The sequence below is a fragment of the Octodon degus genome, unplaced genomic scaffold (assembly GCF_000260255.1).
Source record: "Octodon degus isolate 3935 unplaced genomic scaffold, OctDeg1.0 scaffold00029, whole genome shotgun sequence".
Taxonomy (NCBI): Eukaryota; Metazoa; Chordata; class Mammalia; order Rodentia; family Octodontidae; genus Octodon; species Octodon degus.
In genome coordinates, this window is record NW_004524605.1 from 8,165,999 (window position 1) to 8,173,562 (window position 7,564).

Consider the following 7,564-nt stretch of genomic DNA (forward strand, 5'->3'; position numbering starts at 1 on the left):
CAAAAACAGCTGAAGTTCTTTCATTAGCTGCAATATAGATGAAATTGAGTTTTTATGTTAGGCAAAATAAGCCACACACATATAGATAAATATTCCCTGTTTGTACCCATTTGAGGAAGCTAAAAATTCAATGTTATAGAAAAACAGAAAGCAACCATGGTCCTTAGAGCCTGGGAAGGTGAGTGGAGATGGGAACAGCAGGACATGAAAAGGCACGAAAGCACAGTTAGAGAGGGGAAGCCTCTTCTGGTTCTTCTACAGCGCAGCAGGGTAACTATAGGTAGAAACAATCTGGGATATATTTCAAAATGACTAGAGGAGCACAAAATTCCCCACACATAAAGATGATTAATGTTTGAAGAGATAGAAATACTTATTAGACTGATTTTATTATTATACACTGTACATCTATTGAATTACTACTATGTACATCATAAAGTACAAATATCATTAATAAAAAGGAGAAGCAAGGAAAAATGTGTGCGATATATATGTTAAATTAAATATGTATACACATATAATTTAAATACTATTCATCCCTTAAAAAGAGAGAAATCTCGCTGTTTTTGACATCAGGGACACAGCTCATACACATGTTGTTAAGTGAAATGAGCCAGGAACAGAAGGAAATGTACACTGTGTTGTTTATATGTGCAATCTAAGAAGTTAATCTTATAAAAGCACAGGATAAAACAGTAGTCACCTGGGGCTGAGAGTCCACAGAGAGATTTGTCAAAGCAGATATTTTAATTAGTAGGAATAAGTTTAAGAGCCTTGTAGTAAAACAACATCCTGACTGTAGTCAGTAGCAACATATTGTAATTTTGTACTTCCTTAAGAGAAAAATTTTAGGTATTATAAAAACAAATGATAAATATTTTAGATAATTTTATATATTATTATCTTGACTTAGGCATTCTGCAATGCATATCTATTTCAAGACATCATAAATTGGACAATAGTAATATGCAGCTATTGTCTATTGTAAAGGAAAAATGGAATTTGAAACTAACCCTTGGAAACATGGCAACATTTTTTAGTATAACACACACACACGCACGCACGCACATACACACACACACCCACCCCTTTGTTTGCCTCACTCTTCTTTCATTGCCTAGGAAAACATCTATTTTGTACCCTAATCATACTGTCTCTTCATTAACTATGGCTCGGTGATGATTTGTATACAAACTCTCCAGCTAGTTCACTTCGAGGGATGTATCCAAAGGAAATGAAAGCAGTAACTACTGAGGCACCTACATGCTTATTGTAGCATTTTGTACCATAAATCTATGATATGTCATCAGCCTAAGTGCTTGTGCACAAGTGCCTGGGAAACACACACACACACACACACACACACACACACACACACACGCACATGCACACACACACAGAGTGGAATATTATTCAGATGTTTGTTAAGAATGATTTCTGCTGTGGGTGCAGTAAAATGAATAGAATCAGAGGACGTGATGTTGAGCCAACTAAGGCAGTTACAGAAAGACAAGTACTGTATGTTCTTTCCCACATTTGGAATCTAAAACACTCAACCTACATTTAGACTAGTGATTATCAGAATCCAGCAAGTGTGGCAGTTGGGTGGGTAAAGGGAATTTGGATTTGAGCAGACCACACAGCATGCATGTGCATAAACATCACACTGACTCCCATTACTAATTGAAGTGAATCAACAGTAAAAATATGAAAAGAAAACGGAATCACAATGCACTCCAATTCATGAACCATCTCAGACATACCCTGGTAATCACCTGAGTTGAATGGCGTAAGGTTTTATAACATCCTGATCCACAGGACACCAGGGAGGAATTCAAAGCTGGTAATATTCCTCATAGGGCAGGGGGAATCAAAAAGCACCACATGACCTATGCTCCCAGGGTACAGTGGTGCCTGGGAAATGGCTCGCCATAGCACAAAGGATCACAGAAGTCTCAAGACACAGTATTCTATGTTGCAACAAGGATGATGACGGGGAGGAGGTACAGAATTCAGTGGGTACTGAGGTTAGGGGAGATGATAGAGATACTGGGTTAGCAGGGCTTCTTATAGGCCTTGGAATATTGTTTAGCATTGTTTTGTAGGAAGAGATTTTGAGCAAGGGAAATAATATATGTAAACCATACAGTCTGATAACTCTCTATACATAGAAATAACAGAGTAAATGGATGCCAGCAGGTCACTCTGGAGAACTCACTAGCCATGTATATTAGATTATCCACATGAACAGGCTGGGATGTTTCCTTTTATCTACAGCCAAAACATATCAAAATACACACATAACATTTATTCCATAAAAACTGTCTCACACTGTTGGTGTTGTCCAATATGTTGCTTTCTATTTTAAAAATAGTAGCCCTAAATACTGATGAGAGTACCTGAGGCTTGGAACTTTTACCATAATCCTGGTGACACTCTGAAGACTGTGTTTGCATCATCTCATTCAGTGCCATTGATGTCTTACATAACAAGCATTGTTTTGATGTCCATTTTCCAAGGAGACAGGGAGAGCTTAGTTTTCCTAAGATCAGACTGCCAAAGACTGCAGCCTGATATCAGTCTGTGATTCCAGGCTCAGCTCTAGACTATTCTTTGTGGTCAGCCAGGTAGGAGGGAATGAGAACTGCAAGTGATTTTCCAACAAAGGAGTTCACAAAGAAAAAAGGGTAGGAAGAAAATTTCAGAAGTAATGAGCTCTGAGGTCAGTGCGAAGGTGCGGGTTCAGCTGCCTAGTCCTGACATCTGCATGAAGGATGATGTCGCCGGCCACCGGGAGAAACAAGTGACTTGGGGCCAGTTTGGAGCAGGTTCAGAATTCAATTTGAGACTATCACGTAGGACTATTTTCTCCATTCTCCTGCACCACTGCTGATTTTAAAAACAAGAACTTAATGCTTTGTGTGGGAAGAAGGTCCTTTCTTTTTTCTCTCAGTATTGTTCACTTCAGAAAAACACACAAATCAGATCTTATTCCTTATTGAGAAAGCATAGACAACGGCAGTTAGATACAATTTAGGATGTATGAGGAGGTTAGAAATCTCAGTTTGGAACTGGCCCCAGGATTCCTTCACCCATTAAAATTTTGTCAGAAATAATGCTAGTTTGTGGCTCTCATCTTCTTTTATGTTTTCCCTTATTTCTGAATTTGAGAAAAAGATGGGAATAATTAATTATTGCAGTCAAAACTGCACTGTGGTTTGATGTGTTAATGGAATGCATGGAGGGACTGTCCAAGCAGCAGTTTCTAATGTAAGCATCAGGTGCTGGCCTGTGAGGCTGTGGGACACTAGCTCTGCACAGCAAAGGGGCCACATGGACAGAGAGTAGCTGACGATAGATGACAGAGAGTCTAGAATTCCTGATGAACTTGCTTGGAATAAATCCCCTGGACTGTAACATAAAGGTTGAAGCTGGAAGTCCAGTACATATTTTAAATGCATAGGCATTTATTGATTTATTATGTTGGGCTGACATGTTTTAAATCTTGTAGGTGACATGGTAATGTTTGGGTTGCTTATCCTTCTTTTGCCTGCATTCTGGGACTCTCTCAGGGCTCATGTAAACATATGTCACTGTGGCATTTTGGAAAGTAGAAAGAGAAAGCATTGATACAAGTGTGGGAAGATAAATTGCTCGAAGACAGTGGTTCTATTAAACTGTCATGTGCAGTGGTCCCACAGGGCCCATGGATAAAATGCTAGCTTTAAAGGGTGTCTTATGACTAGGTCTAGGACCCTAAATCATGTCGAGGTTTAGCTACATCTTACGTCAGTACAATGGATTCCTGGACATTAACTGTGCCAACCGAAGACCTCCGGAAGGTTGACAGAAATGAAACACGTTGATGGGCGGGACACTCTGCTGATGTATTAAAATGAGTTAGCAGGAGCAGTAGCAGTCCCCGGTAGGATCTGGCCTATACTGACTGCTTTGTTGCTGCTGGAAACGAAGGCAAATCCTTAAGCTTTCCCAGTGGGACAGAGAGAACGGTGGCTCACCCGACTAGACATCCAACAATCACTTTGCGTCCCTGTTTCTGCAGTCACAGCTTTCCACCCAGACTTAGAGTTCTAAAATTGCACGATTTGCATGGAGTCACACAGTTCCAATAAGCTTGGATTAAGTAAGACTGTGGCTTATTAAATACAGAGATTTAAACGAATCTTTGTTATATTTGAGGCTGCCTATTCTGGGAGAATCCTTTTTTGAAAAAAAATATATTCTTTGCCAAACATTATCTCATTTAAAGAAAATTGTAAGCTGTCATCATGACATGATGATTGCTTAGAAGAACTGCCTTTTACTTAAGGGAGATGTGCTACATAAAGAAGGAGTGAAGAGTTATGATGATTAACTTTAATTAATTATTTTTTTTGTTTGAACATATTTGTATATATTTACAGTTTATCACATAAAACTACTATTTAAAAATTTTTTTTTGTTGGTGCTTGGCTTTCATAATGCATTTAGGATTAAATCTACAAGTTGTGGGCCAGTGAGATAGCTCAGCAGTTTAAAGCACCTCCGTTGGCAAGCTTAGGCAGGTGCAGGGGACTGCAGTTTGATCCCAGCACCACATGCTACGCCAGCCCCACACTCGGGTGGGCCGAGCTGGCCAAAAACAACAACAAAAAATCTAGATTTTGTAAAATACCGCAAGGCCCTCTCAGATCTGGCCTGAGCCCAGTTTTTTTCTCTTCCCTCTATAGCCACTGTTTCCCATCGGTTATGACAAGCCAGCTGGTGAGGTCTCCAACCTACCACACTATTTACCTCTTTAATAAATTTGCAAATATCATTCCATCTTAGCCTGTACCACCACCTCCCATCCAGTTGCAGAATCCTCCTGTCACTCTTCTGCATAACACTAGTCAGTTCTGCTTGGTCATGTCGCAGTAGCACACACCCCCTCCAGCTTCACTGGTTCGCAGTTGTAATGATTAGTGTCTTAAGCCTGTGTTATCACAACAGCTTTCTCATCAAAGCCCAAGAAATGTGTTACCTCCAACTAGCTCTCTCATTCATCTGTAACATGGGGGAATGACATTTACCTTTTCTATCTTACAGACCATGGGTATGTAACCTTTTGGTTTGCCTGGACAGTGTTGAATGAATAGGAATTGTCTTGTCCCAGATACAAGATATGTAATACAGATACTGTATAGAAGTTCGTAGGTACATTTGAATTCTTTGCACAGTAATCATTGTATTTTCCTCTTCAATTCACGTAAGTCCGGGTGATGTTGCAACTCAATGGATTGCATCTGGTGAGGACTGGACGTGGAGTTAACACAGCCTTGTGCCCCCTCCTATGGGGTCCAGCCTCTAGGCCCCTGTAAGTGGATCAGGAAAACTGTGCTAGTTTTAAAATATTATGTTTAAACAAGGCCACCTCACCAGCTGTACATGAAGGGCTGCATGAAGCCTGTAGGCTGTAGTTTGGACTCATCCATCCTAGCCCTGCTCATTGTCCTGTGCCTTTAATCCCAGTCCATGAGCACAGCCTGGGTGCTTGATGCAGCCCAGAACTCTGTCCTTAATCACCTTCCTTCTCCTTCAGTTTCCTCCCACTGCAGCCCTCCCTCTGGCTCTTCATGAGCGCACCACTCATTCAGTGTCCTGTGGTGTTGCCTTTCTAGGAAGGCTTTCCTTCCACTCCACAACTATCTAGTTCCTGCTCTCCAGGTCTCATCTAAAACAGTGCCTTGCAGAGAGGCCTTTTGATCTTTACATTTTAAAAGTAAGAACTTTGCTCCTCTTAGGAACTAATTATTTTCTTTCATAGGAGGTGGCGGTAAGTTTCATAGTTAGCAGTGCAGGCCCTGGAGTCAGACTGCCTGGGTTTGAGTCCCAGTCCTAAGAAAGACATAACAGATGCCTTAGGGAGATACCTGAACTCATTTTCCTTATCTTTCAAATGACTATAAGGACAGTACGTCCCTCATCAAGTTGTTCTAAAGATGATTTTAATGTTTAGGATTTCATATGGTGTCTCATGTACATTCAGTAATTAATAAATTATAACCCTTATTATAATCTTCATGATAATTTACCATCCTTCAGATTTATGTTCTTCTTCTTTTTTTTTTTTTGAAGAACCAAGGATTGAACTCAGGCCCTTGCGCTTGCCAGGGAAGCTCTTATTCCACTGAGCCATCTCCCTAGCCCCCGATTTATGTTCTTGAAAAACTAATATTTTCATGTTGCAAGGATCTGAGAAATCTTAACTCATCAGCTCTTTGACTCAAATATCTTTCACCGATATTACTGATGTCTAAGACCTTATTTTAATACTTCCTTGGAAGAGTTCACTATGTGACCAAGTAGCCCACTGTTCCTGCAGACTTTTTGCATTACACTGAGATTTGTACCATGGTAGACTCCACCACTTAAATTTCCTTTTAAGAAACAAATGAAAACTCCACTTCCCTTTTCCAAATGGCAGCTGTTCCTGCTTTTGAGCTGGCTCTCCTGTGGCACAGCCCCTGTCCCTTATCCCCATCTTGTCACCTTTCAGGTTGGCACTGACCTTGGGTGCCTTCTTCTTTGTACCTATAGTGTGTCAATGCTCATTGCATGAGGCTTACTGAGGTGCCCGTGGAAGTATCCAAGGGGTGGCTGCGAGGGGGCATGACTGAGGCTGTGAGGAGTATGCCAGGAAGAAGACTCTGGTATTAAATGAGAGTGTGTCCTCAGCTTACTTCACCGTGCTTACACTTCAAACATGTTACCTAATAAGACTTCTCTGAACTCCTCCATCTCAGCCATGCATGGCTACACCATTGCTAGAACTCAGTCCACACTCACTCAGCAACTGTGATGTGCAAGGCTGCCTCTGGAGTGTAGGAGTGTAGGAGACAAAGGAGACAAAGATGCTCTATAGCAGTGGAGACTGGGATCACAGAAGCTTGTAGCCCAGCAAGAAGAGAGCTCATGTAAGAACTAAAATTTGAGTGGTGTAATTTTTATAAACGATAGCATTGACAAGAAAACTACTCTTGTAGTTTGTATTGGGTCTTAGCAATTCAGCATTTATCGAGTGTTATTATCTGCCAGTCTCTCTAGCTACTGAAATGACAGACAGGGCAATGTCATAAACTCACATCAATAAAATGACTGAGTAAGAGTCAGAAACAAGCAACTTTGAGGACTGGACTTGAGGCATTCCAAACACTAAGCCCCTGTCCCTTATCCCCTTGGAGAAGGCAGGGATGGACGAGGTACACACACATGGGCTTCACAGAATTGTCAAAGCTAGAGAGTGGAGAATCCTAGGACTGAAAGGCAAATTTGTCAAATCTCATCTTGATGTTTAGTCCTCAAGAAAGTGAAAATGTGCTCATCTTAGAAGTGAGGAATGCACAGTGTGTTGCTGAAGATGCCTGGAGATGCTTCCTGCTTCCATGCCTCACTCGTTACATCTGCGCCTCTTTCTCTCTGTGAAGTCTCCTACCTCACATCAATCTTATTTTCTCCTGTCTTCTCTACCCATCAGGCAGGCCACCTGCTTGACGAGCTGTTTCCCAAGCTGACTGTGAGGCTG